At 37.2% G+C, this 20312-nt stretch overlaps 1 protein-coding gene across 1 annotated transcript in view; it reads left to right on the top strand.

Annotated features, from left to right (window-relative positions):
* The window catches only part of PDE1B (phosphodiesterase 1B), a 276806-nt gene that overhangs the window by 37747 nt on the left and 218747 nt on the right, over positions 1–20312 (top strand). The window lies entirely within an intron of this gene.

The following is a 20312-nucleotide window of genomic DNA, read 5'->3' as shown; positions in this document are numbered from 1 at the left end:
CATAATTATATTCTAAGGAAATAATGGTTCCCATCTAAGAACAATTCCCTGAGCAAGGTTTCCTAGAAAACCATCTGTAGTCTTCCTTATCTTCATTTCATTGCTAATTTGCTGCAGTCCATCTCAGAATATGTGGAGGTTCCTCTCATTTTCATACTTTTCCCTCGGTTACTCCTTTTATATATCAGTGGATGCAACAGTCTATATCGGAGATACCTAATCTTGGGGGGTAATATTCTTATAGCTTTAGCAATATTATTAATCTAAGTAGAAAAAATTAACAAAACTCAACAAACCTAGAATCACAAAATATTAAACTAATGGAATCACGGGTACATGCCGCCCTAATGTCTGTCTAGATGGCTATTAGTAGCTCTCTCATCAATTTTTCTTATATTGAATAACCTATCATGCCTGATCGTCAAATTTCAGCCTCTAAGGATTCTCTGCCTCTCCTTCTATCTTGTTCTTGTACTACCCTTAACTATCCAATAAAACCAGATCTTCTGGAACGTAGGCCCTGTGTCTTGTACAAATGCTGCTGTCTCGTACATCGAGTAAACCATCTGTATTCTAGTTAAAACCTCTGTCCACGTCGGTATCTCATTTTTTCCAGTATTTAGCTATAGCTATTCTTGTGGTGGTACAGAGGATTCGAATAAAAGTATTTATATGTGGATTTAGTCTCGGAACGGTCTCGTGCAATAATGCTTGAGCCGGAGTGAGCGAGATCTGTTCGTCTAATAATGTGCTCAGCAGTGAAGATAACTCCTGCCATATGTTTTGGACTTTAGGGCAATCCCACCACATGTGAAGATATGATCCCCTAACCTTACACCCTCTATAACAATGTCTGGAGCTTCCTGGTGTCATATGAGATGTTTTCACTGGTTTCAAGTACCACCTAAAGGTTGTCTTCAACACGTTCTCTCTGAGGTCTGCACTAATAAGCCCCTGCTAGCATAATGGAAAATATCATTCCATTCGTCAATCGCATACTCTTTTGCAATATCGTCCTCCCAATTTAGTAGCAATGTAGCTTCAGTTAAATATTTAGTTTCCTGTAGCGATATGTATAGTCTAGAAATTGCTTTCTTGGGTCTGTTAACTGCTGTACATAAATTTTTAAGTTACGTGAAGGTCAGTAATTTACCTTGTGAATGCATATCTGCCACCCTATATAAGCCTTTATTTTCCCACTTCTTGATATGGTATCTAAACTCTTCGTTTATCAAATATTTTAGTGGCATTATTAGGGATTGTTTAGGAATTAGTTTCCCTATCTGCTGGATCTTGGCCCATTGTTGCTTGGTCATTTGTGTAGTTTTATTATGATAAATTTTTGGGTCTTTGTTATTTACAGTGCCCCATATAATATCGTCAGGCTCTTCCAGCCCCCTCATAGATGCCTCTAAGGCAGGCCAGAGAACATCTCTCTGTCGTCTACCAAGTATTGAGTTCTGCACCAGTCTTGCTGCTGTGTAGTAATCTTGTAAATTGGGAGCACCTACCCCCCTAACTGTCTGTGTCTCGTCAGAATTTGATGTGGAATCCTCGGGTGTTTATTGTCCCTCAAAAATCTGTATATGTCTCGTTGAAGATTGTCTAAATCTAAGCTGTTAACTTTGATTGGAAGGACCCTAAACAAATAAAGAATTCTGGGCAAAATCGTCATCTTGACGGCAGATAGTCTCCCATACCAGGAGAATCCCATTTTCCTCCATTTTCCCAAGTCCGATCTAATTACTTTGTACAGGGGAGTATAGTTTGCGGCCTATAGTTTTGAGGAGTGGGTAGTCAGTTTTATCCCTAGATATTTTAACCCATCTGAAACCCACTTGAAATCAAAATTTGTCTCAATCGCCTTAATGGTGTGTTTAGGTATCGACAGGGGAAGTGCCTCGCACTTTTCTACATTAATTTTATAACCCGATATTTGAGAAAATAGTTGTATAGCGTGATATACATGCAGCAGCGATATCAATGGTTTCGAGATGGTTAGTAACACATCATCTGCAAACAGGGTAATTTTATGATGTTTCGTCCCTACATCCAATCCCCAAATATCAGGGCAGTTCCGTATATATGCAGCTAGGGGTTCTATGCATAGCGCAAAAATTAAGGGTGATAGGGGACATCCCTGCCTCGTACCATTAAGAATACGTATAACCTTTGATTGGTGTCCAATTGCTCTGACCTGGGCTATAGGTGTCGAATACAGTCCCTTAATAGCCTTCATGAATCGTCCCTCCAAACCCATTAATGACAGCAATCTCAACATATATTTCTAATCGACCCGGTCGAATGCCTTCTCCGCATCCAAAGAGAGAATCAGAGAAGGCACTCCCCCATCCTGAAGAAAATCAATAACCGACACCATTCTACGGATATTGTCTGGGGCTTCCCTCTCCTTAATAAATCCGACTTGATCGGGATGTATAACTGAGGGTAGAATGTGTTTAAATCTGTTAGCTAATATTTTTGTAACTATCTTGAGATCCTGGTTGATAAGGGAAATCGGTCTATAATTAGCACAAAGGTGAGGGTCCCTCCCCTGTTTTGGTATCACCACTATCCTAGCCTGAAGAAGTTCTGTAGCTATTTCTCCCCCTTCCATAATGTGGTTGGCAAATACCACCAAGTGAGGTGTTAATATATCTCTAAAAGCTTTATAGTATTCCCCTGGGAATCCATCTGGGCCTGGGGCTTTGCTCGGTTTAAGATCTTTGATGGCTGCTCACACCTCTTCATGTGTAATTTTAGCATTAAGGGTTTCCCTATCTTTGTCAGAAATTGGTTTCAGGTTTGCTTTATGTAGAAAAGAGTCAAATATTTTGTCCGTCAGAGGACTGTGTTGCACTTTAGTCCCGTCATACAATTCGCTATAAAATTGAGCAAATGTGTCTACAATTTCCTGTGGATGGGATGTCATGTGGCCCTTTCAGTTCTGTATGCTTGGTATAGATAATGCTTGATAACTGTCTCTAATTTTTTTTGCTAGGTATTTATCTGGCTTATTCGAAAAGATAAAGTAATTTGTTTTCAGTCTGTGTGCCACTTTTATAGATTGTTCATTTAATATGGATTGCAACCTGTGCTTTGTATTTGTCAGTTGTGTCAGCGTAGTGTGCGATTTAGTTATTCTATGTGCCCTCTCTAGTGAAGTAATCTCCGAGTATAGCTGCTTCAGAAGAAGGTCATTCTGTTTCCTAGCTGTTGTCTTTTCTTTAATCAATACTCCCCTGATCACTGCCTTATGCGCCGCCCATGGTATTATAGGGTTGTTTGTGGAGTCTATATTGATCTGCCAATATTCCTCTAGATCCTTGAGTATTTTATCTTTAATGAGCGGATTTTTAATACAGGATGGGTCATACTTCCAAGATTTTGTTCTCTTCGGGTCTAACAAGTTGCCTAGGCTGAGTTTAGTGATTGAATGGTCTGACCAAACACAAGGGAGAATATCTATATGTTGTATTATTGGTTGCAAGACCTGACTTGTATATATATATAGTCTATCATCGTATAACTGTTGTGTGCTGAAGAATAAAATGTAGTGTCCCTAGCATTTCCATGCAGTACCTGCCAAGTATCCTGTAGAGCATGCTGCTCAAGCATCTCCGATATGTTCTTAGCAACCCCTCTCTGCCTTTGTTTCTTTTTAGATGGCAGAATGGCAGTGTATTTTGTCAATGATTGTATGTCCACATTGAAGTCTCCTGCTAGAACTATGCGCATCCTGGACCAGCCAGTCAGCAGGTTGGATATATTTTGAAAGAATTTGTCTTGTTGCTCATTAGGAGCATACACATTACAAAAAAGTATATCTATTCCCCTTATCTGACCAGACACCAGGAGGTATCTGCCATCCATATCTGCTATGGTTTCTTTGTGTGTAAAGGGAATGGAGGAGTGTATAAGGATAGAAACTCCCCTCTTTTTAGAATCTAGCGTGGAATGGAATTGTTGCGGAAAGTCCCTTGCCCAGTACTTTGGAATGGTGGAGTGGAGGAAATGTGTTTCTTGGAGTAAAATAACAGTAGCCCTCAGTCGCCTATAATTAGTCATAGCTGTCCTTCGTTTTATGTCAGTGTTAAGGCCTCTCGCATTATGCGAGAGCAATATGATTCTAGGCAATAACATTATTAAAAATATGGCTATACTCTACTCTCTTCTTACAAATAGCTAAGTGTTTTAGGAGTACCTTATTCAACATCTGGTAAGACCGCTCCCAGCATCGCGCCAATCCGCCTATGATTGATGAGCATCGCGTGCACTTGAAGTATCCCGTGATTCCAAACAACAAAAATATAAACATTAACATAACTAATAACATATTATAATAAAAAAGTGTGCTGGCAAACATGTGTCAATACCAACACGGTGTGTATTCTATATGTAGTCACAACAAAAACCACAATAACAGATATCACTCAAAAATTAATGAACATATAATAGTCTTTTAGACCTAATACCTTTATAACCTCTTTCTTCTTCATGAGGTTAATAACCTTTAACTAGATCTCAACTTCTCACAACAAGATAGGAAAAACCTTCCAATGGGTTACTATCCCTTTTGTGTCTAAGTCTCAAGTTTTAGCTTTATTTTTAGTGACCTTTTTCCATCTTGGTCTCTGAGGCTTGGCTTGAGAGTGGGAAGGTTCCAAAGAGCCTGTTGTTGTTTCCCCCACCGTGATTTCAGGCGGGTCTAACTCTAAGAACTTGCAGATATCAGGTATTTCCGCTGTGGTCTTGATCGTGGCTGTTCTGCCATTTCTCACAACATGCAGGGCAAAGGGGAAGCCCCATCTGTATGGAATATGGTGTTTTCTGAGGAGGAGGGTGAGTGGACGAAGTGCATACCTTCTCTGCAGGGTCTTAATACATAGGTCCTGGAAAAACTGGATAACGTTGCCTTGGAATTTAAACGTGGGATTTTGTCTGGCAGCTGACAATATTTTTTCTCTCTCAGGGAATCGCAGAAGCTTAAGTATCACATCTCTCGGGGGTTGATCTGGTTTGGGTTTTGCTCTTAGGGCCCTATGGGCTCTTTCTATTTGAACTTCAGAGTCACCTGGTGTTCCTAAAATTGAAATAGTTGTTGGAGGTAGTTATATAGATCTTCAGCTCCGATTGTCTCAGGGACCCCTTTAAGTCGAATATTAGATCTTCTACTTCTATTTTCAATGTCCTAAATCTTCTCTTCCAGCTCCATTATCGTTTGCTGTTGGGTTGTTAACGCTTGAGATATTTCAGCAACCTCTTCACTCACTTCATCAGTTGTATTTTCTAATGAATCCACCCGAGTCCCCAATTCTGAGATCTCATTTTTGATATCCGTAAGACTGCTAGTAATTTTCTCTTGGAAGCTATCCATCTTCTCCCATAGTTTATCGAAATTGGACGTAATATCCTGCTTGGATACTAAGGTTTGGAGATCTGCCCTAGTCACAGGATTCATATCTTCAAGATCTCCTTCATTTTCAGATTCCAGATCCTCCTCTGCTTCATTTGAAAGAAGATCTTTAACTTTATGCATTCTGGATGTTTTGAAGAACCCCTCCATGGATGCGAAGGCTTCATCCCCATGGAAGGCTTCATCCCCTTGTCAGCTTTGGGCCCCTTTCTGGTCGACATTGTGGATATCCAATTTAAGCACTTCACTCTCTGGGTCAGTTAGGTGGTTTAGTTAGTCTTGCAGGAATTCAGATACACCTACCTCTCTAATCTAGTTCTGATCAGAGGATAACAGAAACCAAAGTCCTCTGCACTCTCTCTTACTTATTGAGGGTTATAACTCTGTATCCATTCCCCAAAACCCTCCTCCGCTATACCATTGAGGGTGTTATACCATGTGTTTATCGTACCCCACTTTCTTCTTAGAGTATGTTCAAGTAGCATATATAATTGGTGTCGTGAGAAGGAAATAGCTTGAGGCGAGAGAGGTATTATTTTATATACATTTGTGCTAACGTACCTAGGTCTATGTGGTGTTGTTGGACCATTTAAAAACACATCTTTACATCCTTAACTCATTTTACATCTCAGTGACTCTTTTCTGTGCAGGTGGGTCCCCATATATCTGGCTGTCATGCAATTTGAGGACTGAGTTACTTCACTGGTCTCTATTCCCCAGGGCAGTTGTCCCCACTGGACAAAGACGGGGAAGGATATTGGGATATGACCTGCTGACACAGCGTTCAGCAGGAAATGGAGGGGAAAGAGACCAGCTTGGCAATGTATATCTGTCCCTTTTCAGGAATGAATCTTTTAAGAACTCAGTGGGATTTAGGATCTCTGTGAGCAGGCTCTGTAATCATGCAGTGAGAATTGTGTGTAGCTATCCAGCCACTATGTAAGCTGCAGTCAATGTGCACAGTTCAGTATGACAAATCCCCTTTTCCACAGCTCTGTCTGAGTGTTCACTAAGTGAGCTTTCCTGAGTACTGCCTGTAATCTGTAGAGCTTAAACGTTATCTGCCCCGTGTGTGTCACATATAAAGTTGAGAAAGATTATGAAAACCAAAAAATTCCCATTCAGCTCGACACTCTGTTCTGCTATTTTTTAAATGTGAGCTGTATTCAAAGTGCAAGGAGCCTTCCGGTATAAACTGCCTTTCTTCTTTCCCCAATTATGTTTATTTAAGGCAAACTTGTCTTTATCAGCCAGGCCGTTCTATACTGACACTGTGTGGGGTTGTTTCTAAGATGGCGTCTTTTCGCGCCACTGACTTTCCTTCTGCTCACTTGAAACTATTGTGTCTCTCCCCAGCCCAGATAATTATTTTTCTGTTAAAGTTCGCTAACAAAACAGGGGATCCATCCCCAGATTGTCCCCAGTATTCGCTCACCTTTCTGGGATGCTTCAGCCAGATTGCCGTATTAGATCAGAGGAGTCCCCTGCAACATACACCTCCGGTAACTCAGAGGATTGCAATGGCGGCTCCGGAGCGGAGCCCCGACCCTCCAGAGTCGCAAACCAACTGCAGGTTGTCTAATGGCTTGTAGGGTTAGAGTCTCAGATCTCGGAGTAGATATACAACAAGTCCGGTGCCTGCAACAGGGGTGCGCTATTCGACTCACCACCGCAGCTCCTCTATCTCCTTCAAAATCATTTAACAGCGCTTGTTCCAGCTAATAAGATGATTCAGCTCTTTGCTCCTCAGTCCCTCCTGGCAAACCAGCCTGTTTAAAATATTATTAGTAAAGTTCTGCCAGCCACACTTTTCAAAATTATCACTTGTTCAAGGAGCCTCTGCAAAATGCTTCCACTCCATTCGGCAGATAGCTCCGCCCCCCCACTATTTATATTTAAAGGGACAGTCTACATGAAAATGTGTATTGTTTAAAAAGATAGATAATCCCTTTATTACCCATTCCCCAGTTCTGGATAACCAACACTGTGATATTAATGCACATATTACCTTTGTGATTACCTTGTATATAAACCTCTGCAGACTGCCCCCTTACCTCAGTGCTTTTGACAGATATGCAGTTTAACCAATCAGTGCTGACTCCTAAATAACTCCCTGGGAGTGAGCACAACGTTATTTATATCACACACATGAACTAGCGCTGTCTAGCTGTGGAAAGCTATCAAAATGCACTAAGATAAGGCGGCCTTCACAGGCTTAGAGATTAGCAGATGAGCCTATCAAGGTTTAGATTTCAACAAAGGATACCAAAAGAACAAAGCAAATTTGATGCTAAAAGTAAATTGGAAAGTTTTTTTTTAAAATGGCATGCTCATGAACGTTTAATTTTGACTGTCCCTTTAAGGGACACCTTGAAATTGAAGGAATTATTGTTGTGTTGTTATAGAATAACATATCAGCCAAGTCTTAAAAAACTTGCATGCTGCAGCTTTTTTTTCAGTAGCCAAACTCCACCCAACACTTGCCTTATTTGGAGAAGTGAATCTGAGCCGACAAGGCAAGCCATGGCCATTGTTAGTATATAGTACATTGCTTTGCAGTTCTTATATGTTAAAGCCATTTAGGGAAATATATGTAACAGGGTTAACCTTGATAAGTCTATAGTGTGCTTTTCCAGTTCTGACAATAATAAAAAATTTCCCTAGCTAATTTACATGAAAGGGGGACAAAATAAATAAACGTAAAAAAAAAAGTTGCTTTACTATGCATAACAAAAGAGCATCTCACTTAACTTGCAGGTAAGCTAATGCCATTTTAAGATAATAAAATATTATTATACAGTGCAAAAGCTTATATTGAATGAAAAGTGTTATACTAAATTTTCAGAGGTCTTTCCTGGGCACACCTAAAAATTCCCTGATGCAATTAAGTTATTCTTTCTAACAGTGCCAGATTTGCCCGCCACCATCGCCGTAGGGCCACATCCTTGGTAAGGGAGGTCACAGAGCGAGCCTTGTGCGCATGTGTAGCACATTTCTTCAAGGCTGCTCCCCTACTAGCGAGGTTGTGGGGGCCTGTGATGGCAGAAAAGAGGGGTGAAAGCGGGTGTTTGTTGGAGGTGGGGCCAGGACATGCTTCAAATATTTCCAGGGCCATTCTGATTTCCCAATCCGGCCCTGTTTTCTGAAAGTTCTAAAATGTGGTGTAATGTTGAACAATTTTGTGAATGGTTTTTAGATTTATTTCTTGTATTTCTCTACTGTATTATTATTTATGTATTATTATTATATCATCTATATGATCTATATCAAATTTGTTTAGCTGCTAATATGTGATGACTAGAAACAGATATACTGATGATATAGAATTATAAATAGTCTAAATAGTTTATCAATTTTCAAGTGAAGCAACAACTTTTTGCTACCTTCAAATTTGTGTATGCTCCAATGTTATAGGCAATGGGGAGTGTCTTTCTCTGCAGGATTATCAATGTCAGCCATCATTCTTAGTAAGCAGACCTACTGGATAAATAGTGCCTACACAGCATTGACACATACGTTTGTATCAGAAAATGTGAGTTATTTTGTATTAACAAACAAATAGAATTAAAAAAAGAAACATTTAACATTAAAGTTAGAAGAATAGAGTAAAAATAAATAGTTTTATATATTTCAAACCATTTAAATTAGACTAGATTACAAGTGGAGCGCTAAATTATCACTCTCCCGCAAAGGGGCACATTTGCCCGTTTACGGGAGTGGGAAAATAAACCAACCATGACTGGTTATTGCTACTGCAAGCTCATGGAAGCAATTAGCGCCTATAAAATTAACCAGAGGTCAGATCTCTGGTTAATTTTATAAATATGCCCCAAATGGCCCCAAAATACTTTCTAGCGTAGTTTATTAAAACTTTAATTTTTAGAAACTTTACTGCACTAAGAAGTATTTTGGGGTTAAAGATGGTGGGAGTGGGGTGTTAGAAAAAAACTGGCACTGAAAAGTGCCTTTACATTGCGGTCAACACAAGGTTGCATTCGCATTGCTGAAAACTTGCAATATAATAAAATATTGAAAAGGAGCGCTCAATATTTTATTATATTTACGTCTTTTATAGAATTAGAGAGACTTCTATTTTATTTGGAGTTTGTGTAGTAGTTTTATTTTGGCGCAGTCTCACACAATTATTGTTTTCTTGAAAACTTGCAATACCAGCACACATTGTCGTGCGCTGGTATTACACAGTGGAGCCCTAATATCACTTTCATCAAAGCGATATTTAGCGCTTCACTTATATTCTGGCCCTAATTAAGAGAGTACAGAAATAAGAGGTAACCATAAAGAAATATCATTAAACTAAGCAGAATCTAAGAAAAGTCACTGAGGTCATGTGATTGCCAACAATTTCTATGATATGGTTTTCCATATGGTTGATATAGATGCAGTTGCTGAGTAAGCGCTCATTGGAGAGATTATTGAGTGCTATTACAAAAGAAGAATGTATTTCTCTTTAACAGATAGCATTCAATTTTATAATTACACCTGGTTCCCCTACCTAGCGCAGAATGCGTTACTTACTGACACCAATGTCGTTTCTCACCAGACTTTTATCTTGCATATTATTTCTTTCTCAGTGTTATACCCCATGATTGTTATGCAAACAGCAGTGATCTGTAAAGGCTTTTTAAAGCTATGTACATATCAGGAAAGTAATATGGGTGTAGTTGCAATTAATCTCCCTGTTTAAACCACTGGTGCAATGAGATTTGATTGATATGAGTGAAATACTGATCCTTCACGTAAACCACAAGTCTATTATTCTGTCAGATGCATTGATAGGACTGTGAAATCTTAATCTCCCTAATAAATTATAACAGTTCCTACACCTTCTCTAGTGATAGTCTTCAGTGTTAGTAATGGTGTGTAATGTACCATGATGGTTCTTTAAGTCTTTTGTTGTTTATATATCTAATCGCTTTTGTAACCACAGTATCTATATGGTTTGTACCATGTGCACATTTAAGATTTATGTGCTATATTATGCCAATTGATTTGTTTGGTTTGTCACTTGCAAGATGTAGTACAAAGTGACATTATGTTAATTATTTAATGACACCATCAAATATGTCATTAAAATAAAGAATGACGGTGCTATTAGTTAATTCTAAATGAATGCCCAATGTTTAGAATACATTTAACATTTATGTTTGCAAGCAAATACTGTATTACTTTACTCTTTATTGAATGTAACTTAGCATTTGTTCTATAAAAGCATTTTAATGACAGAATGTCAAGGGAAACATTCATTTGAAATACAGACAATCGCACAAAATAGCAAACATTATTAAGGGCTAGATTACAAGTGGAGTGCTAATTTAACATGTGTCCGTAAAGGGGCAAATTTGACAGTTTATGTTCACACGTCAAATAACCAGCCATTAGAAGATGCTGGTTAATGCTACAGCAAGCTCACGGTAGCACTTTGCGCTAAGCAGAATTAACCAGAGGTCAGTAAAGTTCCTTTTTAAAAATAAAAAAATTGAGCATATTTTTTTTTAAACTGCACAAAGCAGTTATTAGGGGTTCAAATGAGGCGATGTGGGGTGTTAGAAAAAAAAAGGCACTGAAAAGTGCCTTTACATAGCAGTCTATGGGGACTGTGTTTTCTCTATAAATATATATGTATTTGCTTATATACATATACATTTATGTGTTAATATGTGTATATACACATATAAACACTTAAATATATAGGTATATATTCATATACATATATATTTTAAATATGCTGCCCAATGCTGCACGATGTACCCCCTGCGCTGCGCTAGTTTTCTTTGCTGTGTATCTCAGCATCAGAATGAGGCTCCAATTGGAGCCTATGGAAGCGCGCTCTAGTGAGCAGAAAGCGCAATTTTGCGATCCACTCATAATCTAGCGCTAAATCGGTTTTACAGTGTTTCCTCAGCAATGCTAAAATGACTCAAATGGCTATGTCACAAAACATTTAGGTGTAAGAGTATGTCCAGGCTTAGTGATAGGATTATGATTAGGAGCAAGAGATAGTTTTAGGGGTTATAAATAGAGTTATGGTTAGGAGTTTGGGCTAAGGAGAAGGCTGGGAAGTTAGTGGGCTGGGGTTATTGTAAGGGGAATATGAAACCCTTTGAAATATTTTATTATGAGTGGCAAATCCCCCACCCAAACCTCTGCAATATAGTTTTAATAATTATTTGCCCCCTTTCCTTGTAAGTTGGCTCAGAAAATTGTGCATTTTCTAATGCTGGGAACTTGAAATACACACTGCAGACTTTTCAGACAATCCTAACCCTTTTACATATCTTTCCCTCATTGGCCTAATCAGAGGTGATAACACACAGTACACACTTATTTTGTTAATAAAATGACAGTGGAAAGCCCTATATACTCCAGTAACAAATCCAGATAGACTCCTCCATAAGTCAAGTGCTGGGTGGAGTTTAGCCATTAAAAATATAAGTGCAGCAAACTATCACCTAAATTACAAATTGTGCGGTACAGCTATACCACTGAAAAATTGCCCTTTGCGAGCGGTATATACAGCTCCCCGTATTACAAGTCATGGTGGTATGGCTATACCGCTATCATTTTAGCCTGTACTGCAACTCTCCATTCCGCACTCAAACAATGGCTTTTGAGTGTGGAATTTTTAGGTCACCCTTATTATAGGTTGTGAGGTCCGGCTATTACACTAGCGTTATAGCTTATACCACCACAATACATTTCACTATCAAAGAAAGACCAGTAGTTATGGATTTTGCAAAACAAAAATGTTTCACAAAACTCATAACAAAAATGTTTCAAAGTACACTAACACCCATAAACTACCTATAAACCCCTAAACCGCTACTACTAAAATAAATCTATTAACCCCTAAACTGCCGGCACCCCACATAACAAATACTATAATAAACCTATTAACCCCTAAACCACCGGCCCCCCACATCGCGACACACTAAATTAGACTACTAACCCCTAAACCTAACACTCGCTAACTTTAAATTAAAGTTACAATATAACTACCTTAAAATAAATAAAAGCTTACCTGTAAAATAAGAAATAAACTAAGATTAAACTATAAATAATCCTAACATAACTATTTTAAAAAACTAAAATAAACTAAACATTAAAAAAACTAAATTACAAAATTAAAAAAATCCTAAAACTACAAAAAAACTAACATTACAAAAAAATTCTAAAATTACGAAAAATACAAAAAATATAAGATTACAAAAAATAATAAACAAAATTATCCAAAATAATAAAAAAATAAACCTAATCTATAATATCCCTATAAAAACAAAAAAGCCACCTCAAAATAAAAACACCTCCTAATCTAACAATAAAAATAGCCCTTAAAAGGGCCTTTTGTAGGGCATTGCCCTAAGTTAAACAGCTCTTTTACATTAAACAATTACAAAGTACCCCCTAACAGTAACCCCCCCACCCAACCAACCCCCCAAAATAAATAAAACCTAACTCTAAAAAAAACTAAGATACCCATTGCCCCGGAAGGGGCATTTGTATGGGCATAATATGTTTATTTTTTTAGTAGCGATGTAGGGTGGCGGCGATTTAGTGGTCAATAGGTTTATTTAGTGTTGGCGATGTCAGGGGGAGGCGGTTTAGGGTTTAATAACTTTATTTAGTGACGGCGATGTCGGGGGCGGCGGATTAGGGGTTCATATCTTTATTTAGTGTCAGTGATGTCGGGGGGCGGCGGGTTAGGGGTATTTAGACTAGGGGTTTATGTTAGAGTGTAAGATTAAAACAAAACCTTCTTGTGCTCATAGACATCAATGGGGATTGCGTTATAGCGATCCCCATTCCGCAATCGCAGGTGTTAGTTTTTTTCTAACACTTTTTCTCCATTGATGTCTACTGGGGGAAACGTGCACGAGCACGTCAAGTCAGGACTTTACTTTTGTGCAGTATGGAGCTTATCACACCATAACGTACAACACAAGAAGGTTTTTTAGTAACTTGTAATGGCAGCGCTATGGAAAGTGCGGTACCGCCACATTTTTAGCGTTACTTACTCACCTGGTTTAGCGCATAACTTGTAATCTTGGTGTATAGTTGTTAATTTATTACAATACTTCACAAAAGCCTTATAATTACAAGGTATTTTATGTCCCTTTAAAGCAGTGTTTCCCAACTCCAGTCCTCAGGACCCTTAACAGGCCACATATTTATTATATCTTAAAGGGATATTCCAGTCAAAATGTAACTGCACATACTGTAGATGAATTACATCTATGAATAGAAACATATTTGCAATATGCTGTACATGTATTGGCAAAAATGCTTCTAGTAAAAATTATCACTGCTTTAGTGTTAACATCTTTCTCTGCGTGTGCATGTGAAGCATAGCTAGATAGACTCACTGCACCAGGATTTTTAAATGCTGCAGCTGCTCAGAGTGCCAGTGGGGCTTGCATCATGTCAGCAATTAACAAATTGAGTCATTACCATTTGAACAGGTATATATTTTATTAGAAGCATTGTTGCTTATACATGTGTAATATAAAAATGTTTCTATTCAAAAATGAAATGCACACATGTGAATTCCAATTTTGGCTGGAATGTCCCTTTAACTAAAGCACAGGTGAACTGATCAGCTGATGGGTGAATTGATTATTTCACCTGTGTGGCCTTTTAAGGGTGCTGAGCACTGCTTTAAAGGGTTACTGTTATGCAGTGCGTTGTAGCCCTCTCTGGCAGAGAATGGTTTTGTTTGTCTTTGCTGAGAGCACCCTATAGCTATATTTAAACTGAATTATACAGTGATCCATGTAATAAACTATGTGATACGTACTACAGTATATTACAATATATTAACCATGGTGAAACTATTATTATTATGGATTTACCACTGCTGATATCTTTTGAATCAATATTTATTAAATGAGTTGCCATGGTCTCTTGTCATTGTTCTTTTAAATGGTAATATTTGATGTGCTTATATTGCATTATCAGAGTCCTTGAAGAGTCACAAAATATGAAGAAACAAAAATTAAATTATTACCTAATACAATTAGACCAACATTTTAATATAAATTACAGCAATTGGTATGATGTAAAGATAATAAACTGAACATTCATTTTTTTTTGTTGGATCGGTGGAACGTGAGTGATTTTAATTTCTATGTGCTATTAAAACTGATTAAAAATTGCCTCTAGCAATGCCAATTAAAGGGACATTAAACACTTTGAAATTGTAATATAAAATGATAAATCGTATATATAAAGACAACTCTGCAGTTTACTTTCATTATTTATTTTGTCCCCTTTTCCTGTAATTCAATTCTGAAATTGTGACATTTTCAGTTCCTGTTAGAAATGGAAGTGCAAAACACTGTTATATTCCACACAGCTATTGGCTGCACACTCTAGTGACCTATTTATAACTGTTCCTAACTGGACACAGCAAAGAAGGTAACCTAAGTTACAACATGGCAGCTCCCATTGTTTTATAGACCCTAAAACTTTACACTTATTTTGTCAATATTTAAACATGTTATTCTCAGACTAATCTTTTCTTTGAATGCATAATTGTATCTAGCATTTATTTAGTGTTTAATGTCCCTTTAACAGTCTGCCATTTTGTATTATTTTGAAATGACAGAATTCTACTGGTGTGTGGAACCGAAGTTTAATAGCATTTATTATACCCTATAAGAGACAGCAATAACCACATCACAGAGGAAGAAGAATAAAACAACAAATGCAACAGTGGTTCTAGAAGATGCTGGGGCTGGGGTGAACTTTATTACAATACAGAGGGGGTTTGGACCTGTTGAGTAGCCCAGGTTGGTGATAATCTTCTGAAAAAAAATCTCTTCTGTGTACATGGTACCTTTTTACATTTAAAGTAACACTAAACAAATATTTAAGTTATGTTTTTCTTTTAAATTGAAGTTAAAGGGCCACTAAACCCAAAATCTTTCTTTCATGATTCAGATAGAACATACAAATGTAAACAACATTACAATTTACTTCTATTATTTATTTTGCTTCATTTTTTAGATATCCTTAGTTGAAGAAAAAGCAATGCATATGGTGAGCCAATCACACGAGGCTTCTATGTGCAGCAACCAATCAGCAGCTACTGAGCATATCTAGATATGCTTTTCAGCAAAGAATATCAAGAGAACAAAAAAAATAGATAATAGAAGTAAATTAGAAAGATGTTTAAAACTGCATTCTCTTTCTAAATCATGAAAAAAAAAATGTGGGTTTCATGTCCCTTTAAACACCTTGGGATTTTATATAAAATGTGTAGCTATGCGTAATGAAACAACTTTGCAATATACAGTATTTTCATAATTTGTTGTGCCCCCTTTCATGTAATTTAGCTCTGAAAATTACGGGATTTCTAATTCTACAGTAAAAAGGAAAGAGATGTTAATCTGTTTTAAAATGTTAAAGGGACAGTCTAATCCTGAATTTATTTTTTTAAATAGATAATCCCTTTATTACTCATTCCTCAGGTTTGCATAACCAACACTGTTATATCAATATACTTTTTACCTCTGTGATCACACAGTTATTTTGACAAACATGCATTTTAGTCAATCAGTGCCCTCTCATAAGTAACTCCATGGGCGTGAGCACAATTTTATCTATATGGCACACATGAACTAACACCCTCTAGGTGTAAAAAACTGTCAAATGCATTCAGAAATTAGGCGGCCTTCAAGGGATTATAAATTAACATATGAGCCTACCTAGGATTAGCTTTCAACTATGAATACCCAATGAACAAAGCAAATTTAATGATAAAGGTAAATTTGAAAGTTGTTTAAAATTACATACTCTATCAGAATCATGAAAGTTTAATTTTGACTAGACTGTCCCTTTAAGACCTGGCAGATATGTTATTCTTTAGCAACACAACAGAAATGTCTTGTAATTACAGGGTGTTTGCTGTCCCTTTAAATGTATAAGCTATATATTAACAATTATAGATTTACTGCTGATATATAACATGGATACTTAAAAAGGATAACGTATTTAGTGCAAGATTATGAGTCTCTCATCTCAAGAAAAGGTGGTTTAACGCCAACAATGGTCTGTAGACATACAAAAGAAACAAGGGTGCCAAAATGGCCTAGCACAGTCTTAACAAATTTCCAAAGAGAAAAAAAGTGGATACAATCACATATCTGGTGCACCTCCAGGTGCTGTAGGTACAGGCTTAAACCTCACAGTCGGCCACCACAAACAAAAACACAAAATACTGCAGCTGAAGTAGGTATCACATTTTCGTCGGCTAGGTAGTACAACTCATAGCATATACTGTATAGCAGCAAGTGTGATAGCATTTTTTTTTATATAATATCAAATAAAATAGTGATGCATTTCTCAGCTCTCTAGGGCTTATACAAATCATGATACACTTGCTATATACAGGAATACAACCTCTCCTAAACAAGTAACCAACAAATCAGACCCCTGTGTCTCTGTGTGTCTGGGATTTACAAATGCAATCTGTCAAAAATGACATTGTTAAAAATAAATCTTACAAATCAAGCTGTAAATACCAAGAGTTTTAAATCTCAAATCATCAAAATCTTCAGACATATTCTGGTTTATAAACCATCATTTAAGTGTGTCATGATAATACAATCACGTCTAGCATAAAACCTAATCTGGTGGTTCCCCATAATCAAGTGTTAGTCAATAACAACACCACTATTTATATAACAAACTATAAAAATCCTGTTTTCATAGTTCGAGAACCCCAAATAACCTACTACTATTTGTGCAACAAACACAAAACAAAAGTGTAAAAACCTAATCTGTAAAAAGACCTTATGAATGCTACAGTGTCCTATATGTAACACTCAAAGCAGGAATAGAAAAACGCTGTTCTAAGTGTATGTATAGCCAAAGACGTCAATAGATATCCCACCCGTGACGTCTTGATTGATCTGTCACATCTGATGCGCCCAATCACACATGTGAGTGTCTAAACTAAATTAACAATTCCATTTGCCCAGTATAACTCAAAAGGGTGTTACAAAATGACAACAATAATAATATCTCAATCTAAGTGTGACCAGTAAGTGTCTAACTCTAGCAGTGTCTCAGAGTCAGGGCCTTTTATCCTTCATGTAAATTTCTTTCATTATTATCTTTACCAAATGTCATAGCATTGAGTAATATATATATATATATATATATATATATATATATATATATATATGATAATAATAATGATAATTTTAAAAATAATAGTGTTTTGTGGGTGAAACTGAAGGGGCAAGGCCATAAATGTGCCATTTGCTGGGTTGGGTGGAGTGATGGCGTATCATGAGTGGAGCCAGGGCAGTCCCTGGAAACTGGGACATTCACCCTGATAGAGGAAGCTTTGGGAGGGACAGTGGGCAGACTTAGCCGCCCGTAACAATGCCCTAATATCCAGGATGGTTGGGAGGTTGGATATTGTTATTAAGTGTTACAATTGCAGCCAGAGAAAACAAGCCCTGTGCCACATTTTTTTTAGGAAAAGCAGGAATAAGTAGCATTTTGACCCTCTCATCATCACCACCCTCCTGCCTTAATATGTAGCTTTGTGATAACAGTTTTAGTCTGTAACATGTAAAGATGTTTGGTAATTTCTGGTTAAATTATTTGAATATACAATTTTAAGGAATCTGCTAATGTTTTGCAATTTGTACAAATAATTCTAAATCCACTACTCCCATGTGATCATGTGGCATTTTCTAATACAGTTTTTAGGGTAAAAAGAGTCATTGTTGAATTAGCACCAAAGAGAATATTACTTTTAGAAGCTTGTGATATGTTTCAATGGACCAGTACATTTATACTGTATATCAGAATGATGGATTGCATAAGCATTTGAAAACCTCAGAAATCTCTTTTGCTTTTTAGACTTATCTCAAAAGAAAAGACCCCTTGAGGTCTTGTAAATTATCCATTGTAAGAAGTTGATCTGTGAATATGCTGGTTCATTAATAGGTCACAAATGTCATAAAACAACAATAACATTTATGAACACAAAAGAAAAATCCTAAAATAAATATTTATGTTTATCAGCATCATAGTAATAGCTCGTTAAATCATTACAGAATCCTATATATAACTTTTTTTTTTTAATTGGTTTTAAATATAAAGAGAGTTACAACATACTGGAATTCCTCTATTACAAAATTATACACAGCGAGTACTGAAGGGACATGATGATTCTAGTAGGAGAGAGGCATTGACCTCATTTGAATCCAATAAAGTCTATAATCTCAGTCTAGTGTATGAATGTCCTGTAAGTCTTTTGCATATATTCCAATACATAGTACAATTCTGATGTGGAGGGTATGGCAAATCATGAAGAAAAAATTGGAAAATTCAATCAAGGGGAATTAACAGCAATAAGCATGGTATACAAGTTATTTGAACTGGGTGCCAACTGATTTGATACAAAAAGAATAAGGAAATGCATATGTTATAACTTCTTCGCTTTATTTAGGAGAAGGAAGGAGCTTGCAGTTACAAGTTTTCAACCATTTGAAATTATATGTAAATTGCAAGCTATAAAAAATAACAACAGTAGAAATAATATTAAAATTATTGTTATAAATAATAATAACAATTATAAAAACTAAAAGAAATGGTGTTGGTTTACATATTATCTCAAGCTGTTTCCTAAAATAATACTTAATGGAAGGAATGTTAAGTGTGACTTTTCTTAGAAGCTATTCCTTTGATCTTTCCCATCAGTGCCTGGGTTTCTCATCATTAAATGAGACAGCAGGTATTTTCTCTTGCTATGCCTGAAGTCTGCAGACTGTATAAAAACAATAATTTAGTATTTAACACCGACATAAACACAATGGCTATGTGACGTGTTTCACACATGACAGCGCTGTGAGAATTCAGTCAGCTATGGCAAAAGAAGTACTAATGATGTTGTGTCCTGTAGGGAATATTAGAGATAGGTATAACATAGGGTGCCTAGGCATTTCTTGCATGCAGTATAAGATACTGGCAAATATAATTTAACTCTATATACACTTTCAAATAGATTTGTCATGAGGGTTATTTATATAAGGGCTTGATTGCCCCAGACAGCTAGAAAATTACCTTGGTGCTCTGTAAAATACCTTGATACTTTTGATAGAGGGAGATATGGAGGTTAAAATGGCACTTCTTAATTTCTTGCTGTGTGTATATTGGACACATTGCATCCAACGATATTGGGAAGCTTAGGCTGTGTGAGTGAGGGAAACCGATGGGCAGAGTCACATGTGTGTTGTGGGTGGAGTCACAGTAGTCAGTGGTGGAGTCAAAGAGGTTCCATGGATGGATTGGGCAGGTTTAGGCCAAGTAGGGGTGGTCTGGGAGTGGTTTGGCAGTCTCTGTTTTCTATGCATGTCAGTCAAGCCCTTGCTTAGATTGTTGCTGCCTAAAGCTCATCATACCAACTACTATAATAAATATTTGTAATTTAAATGTATATATTGATTGATAGATACTAGAAACCGAAACCTGGACCAACACTAGTGCTATTATTTTGACCAACTCTTCCCAATACTATTTGCCTCTTATTTGCACTCAAGCGATCACGTTTACTTTCAACTTGTAATACGAGCGGTAAACCCAACATGTGCAAACACCAACTATAAATCTCTTTTCACTTGCGCGTAACTGTTAGCGCTCGACTCGTAATCTGGTCCAAAATGTTTTAGTATGCATAGTAAAAACACTTTGCAATGCATGAGAGCATTCTGTGGGAAGATCCCTGACCCTTCTGCATGCAGAACCACGATTGGCAGGCCCAGACTGGCCATAGGGCAGACAGGGCATTAGCCCAGTGGGCTGGGACCATTTGTGGGCCAGGCCTAGATGCCTTAGTCCCACACAGTCACCAGCAGTATTA

This window comes from Bombina bombina, chromosome 3 (genome assembly GCF_027579735.1).
Source record: "Bombina bombina isolate aBomBom1 chromosome 3, aBomBom1.pri, whole genome shotgun sequence".
Taxonomy (NCBI): Eukaryota; Metazoa; Chordata; class Amphibia; order Anura; family Bombinatoridae; genus Bombina; species Bombina bombina.
This window is presented reverse-complemented; position numbering and strand designations above follow the sequence as displayed.